Source organism: Neomonachus schauinslandi, chromosome 14, assembly GCF_002201575.2.
Source record: "Neomonachus schauinslandi chromosome 14, ASM220157v2, whole genome shotgun sequence".
NCBI lineage: Eukaryota > Metazoa > Chordata > Mammalia > Carnivora > Phocidae > Neomonachus > Neomonachus schauinslandi.
Window position 1 is genome coordinate 2,264,631 of NC_058416.1, and position 4,740 is coordinate 2,269,370.

A 4,740-nucleotide genomic window follows, 5' to 3' on the forward strand; every position below is an offset into this window, starting at 1 on the left:
GTATAAACGGTTGCGTAATTTAGGTTGGGAAGAAAAGAATCTACTAAGTGACTCATGCCAGTTGATGAGCCCTGGGTCTCTGTAGAGACCATGGCAGCAGGGTGAAATGTCCTCATTCCTTTAATCAGTCTATACTTCGTGATGCGAAACCAAGAAAATGCAATAAATGAAATCTCATGTTCATTTCTTACCAATCTAGCTGTATTTGGACAGTAAATTTCCTCCTAGACCTGGACACTAGGATGTCTATTAGCTTTTAGTTGCATTGCAATTTTCCAGCTTTTTTTGTGAAGCAATGTTATTTCACAGAGAAAATGAAAGAAATCATAATCAGAATTGACTCTCAAAGCAGTAATTCTACTTTTTACATTGCCCAGTTTACTTGATTTAGTGCAGTATATTATAACACAGATAACTTAAAATATTTAAGTAATCATCTCAAAATGAAGAATACTCTGTTGAAGAAGAATTTACTGACACTCTAATTTTACTAATGGTGTTGGTTACATACATAGAGGGTGAACATGATATCAGTGAGGAAGGTCATTTTTCCTTCCATTAGTAGACTTTGGTGAGCTGATTTTCACTTAAAATATCCAATGGAGAAACCGTGTGGAACAGAGCAAGGCTAGCTTGGTCAATGAGCCATGAGCCTGGATGGCCCTGGGCAACTTTCCTAACCTGCAAACCTTTTTTCCTCATCTTAAAACACAAAGACCTTTAACTGTATGATCTCCAAAGTCCTATTTGGCTAACCTCCCACAATTCTTCCCTACATTTTTACCACTTTATTTCTTCAAACAAATCAAATGTCTATAATGAACAGCATCTGCTGTAAAAATAGAAAGTTGCATTTCTATTCTGTTTTAAGTCAAAGCCACACAAGAGAACATTTTTATTTTTCAGGAAACCAGTTTTGGACTGAAACGTTGTGACAGTAGCTTTCAGGTTCATCAAAAGCAATGCTGTTTGGATGTGGCTGGAGCGATTTCAAAGGAAACTTGTTCCTGGCAACAGCTATCCCTCCACGCTCCTTCCCCTGGACAGGGACCTAAAGAGATTCTCCTGGGGGTCCCGGGAGGGTTGGGGCTCCTGCTCACCACACCACAGAGCCTGGACCAAGTGGCTTACCACACAAGAGAGATGATGAAGGTAGAGTGGTATCAATTTTCTCTTATTTTTTTGGAAATATATCTAATACTCAGCCTTCCTCACATTGCATAATAAGTAAGATGATATTAGTAACATTGCACGTGGCATTGAATGAGCCCTATGACACTTTAAAGTTTTCGAAAACTTTTTCTCTCAGTTAACTGAGAAAAATTCACATGAGAAATAGCAAAAATTTACCAACCTAATGAGAAAAAATACTTTCAAACACTCCACTTGGAATTATAAAATTTAATTCGAACCTTATGAAAAACCGCCCTTGAGAACCAAAGTAGATTATACAAGAAGCAAATGACCTCATTTCAATCACTTCTTAATAATGTACAGGGAACATCGTAAGATTGTACTAATGCTTCAGGTCCTGGAGCTCCAATTACCTATTTCTCAGATAGAGCTTTGCGTTTGTTTGTTTACGTATCCGTCTCTATCACGAGGGCATAAACCCTGTACTCTTACTTATCCTCATCTCTTCAGGGAGCATCGCTGCTTCAGGCACATAGAAGTGTCTCCAAAAATTGTTGACTATATAAAGGAACACAAAGTAAGGGAAAGGCTACATAGGGAACATCTGGAAGCTTGCAGCAGGACTATTTTTCCAGTTTGCAGAAGAACAGGGTTACAGCTGCAGTATTTTCTTGAGTGCACAAGTACACAGAGGAATCCCACAGGCATGAGAGCCAAAGAGACATGAGCCAATTTAAGAGGTGCACACTAGGCTGGAATATTCCAATTATGTCAGAGTTACAGCATGTCGAAAAGGTTCAGGTGATTATAGTCATGTTTTTACTCCATTCTGTGTGTTCTTGATGTTTCCTTTTCTAAAACTCCTTAACTACAGGGAGGTCGACCAGAGGAAGGGATACAAATGATTACATACTTGGAGAAAATGGTGAAGTAAGACAAACGCATACAAAATTTAGCTGGAGGAATGCCTGGGTGGCTCAGTTGGTTAAACCTCTGCCTTCAGCTCAGGTCATGATCTCAGGGTCCTGGGATCGAGCCCCGCATTGGGCTCCTTGCTCAGCGGGGAGTCTGCCTCTCCCTCTGCCTGCAGCTCACCCTGCTTGTGATCTTTCTTTCTCTCTCTGACAAATAAATAAAATCATTTAAAAAAAGAAAAATTAGCTGGAAATTCAAACTGGTTTATTTTATTTTGTATTTAAATTCAATTAATCAACATATACTGTATTTTTTAGTTTCAGAGGTAGAGTTCAGTGATTCATCAGTTGCATATAACACGCAGTGCTCATTCCATCACGTGCCCTCCTTCATGCCCATCACCCAGTTACCCCATCCCTCCACTCCTCTCTCCTCTAGCAACCCTTAGTTTGTTTTCTATAGTTAAGAGTCTCTCATGGTTTGTCTCCCTCTTTGATTTCATCTTATTTTATTTTTCCTTCCCTTGCCCTGTGATCCTCTGTTTTGTTTCTTAAATGCCACATATCAGTGAGATTATATAATTGTCTTTCTCTGACTGAGTTATTTTGCTTAGCATAATACCCTCTAGTTCCATCCATGTCATTGCAAATGGTAAGATTTCATTCTTTTTGAAACAAGTATTTTTTCGCTGTGTGAATATATGTATTTATATTTATATTATTTATATATATACCACATCTTCTTTATCCTTTCATCTATCGATGGACATCTGGGCTCTTTCCACAGTTTGGCTATTGTGGACATTGCTGCTATAAACATCAGGGTGCACGTGCCCCTTCTGATCACTACATTTGTATCTTTGGGGTAAATACCCAGTAGTGCAATTGCTAGGTTGTAAGGTAGCTCTATTTTCAACTTTTTGAGGAACCTCCATACTGTTTTCCAGAGTTGGCTGGCTACACCAGCTTGCAGTCCCACCAACAGTGTAGGAGGGTTCCCATTTCTCCGTATCCCCACCAACATCTGTTGTTTCCTAACTTGTTAATTTTAGCCATTCTGACTGGGATGAGGTGGTATCTCATTGTGGTTTTGATTTGTATTTCCTGATGGCAAGGGAAGTAGAGCATTTTTTCATGTGTCTGTTGGCCATTTGAATGTCTTCTTTGGAAAAATGTCTGTTCATGTCTTCTGCCCATTTCCTGACTGGAATATTTGTTCTTTGGGTGTTGAGTTTGATAAGTTATTTATAGATTTTGGATACTAGCCCTTTATCTCACAAGACATTTGCAAATATCTTCTCCTCATTCTGTCGGTTGTCTTTTGGTTTTGTCGACTGTTTCCTTTGCTGTGCAAAAGTTTTTTTTATCTTGATGAAGTCCCAATACTTCATTTTTGCCTTTGTTTCCCTTGCCTTTGGAGATGTGTCTAGCAAGAAATTGCCACAGCCAAGGCTGAAGAGGTTGCTGCCTGTGTTCTTCTCTAGGATTTTGATGGATTCCTGTCTCACATTTAGGTCTTTCATCCATTTTGAGTTTATTTTTGTGTGTGGTGTAAGGAAATGGTCCAGTTTCATTCTTCTGCATGTGGCTGTCCAACTTTCCCAACACCATTTGTTGAAGAGACTGTCTTTTTTCCATTGGACATTCTTTCCTGCTTTGTCGAAGGTTAGTTGACCATAGAGTTGAGGGTCCATTTCTGGGCTCTCTATTCTGTTCCATTGATCTGTGTGTCTGTTTTCGTGCCAGTACCGTACTGTCTTGATGGTTACAGCTTCGTAATAGAACTTGAAGTCCAGAATTGTGATGCCACCAGCTTTGGTTTTCTTTTTCAGCATTTCTCTGGCTATTCAGGGTCTTTTCTGGTTCCATACGAATTTTAGGATTATTTGTCCCATTTCTTTGAAAAAAGTTGATGGTATTTTGGTAGGGATTGTATTGAATGTGTAGAATGCTCTGGGTAGCATTGACATCTTCACAATATTTGTTCTTCCAATCCATGAGCATGGAATTTTTCCATTTCTTTGTGTCTTCCCCAATCTCTTTAAGAGTGTTCTATAAGTTTTGGAGTACAGATCCTACTCAAACTGATTTATAAATGCAAATGTGGGACCCATATGTTGGATGAGGTTTCAACAAAGGAGCTGGGGGAGGGGGCGGGGCATTGTGTGGGTGGAAGTTTGATGTAGAGGAGGGGGATGGAGTCACTACACTTGTCACACTGACTGGGTGGGCCTGTTTGACATTCTCCTCTTGGTTTAAAGCTCTCATGCAAGGCTCCATTCTCCAAATAGTGTGAGCTGATTACCTATGGCAGACTGGCCACCTAAGCGAGCCCTTTAAATTGCAGAGGACCACGAAATGTTTATGAAGTGAATGTTTCATTACAAACCACTGGTGGTAGATTTGTTAGCAAATAATGTTAGGGCATTTTCGTTATTTTAAAAATTATTTTAAAAATTATTAAGTTATATTACTATGTGTCATTATTGAAATAAATTCAAGAATACTAAAATTCTGTACTTAATAATACTGTATTGTATGTCTGAAATTTGGAAATTTGAAACTTTTAAGGAGTTGTTTTTCTTTTTTAGTAGGTTCCATGCCAGGTGCCCAGCGTGGAACCCAGCAGGGGGCTTGAACTCATGATCCTGAGATCAAAACCTGAGCTGAGATTAAGAGTTAGAAGATCATC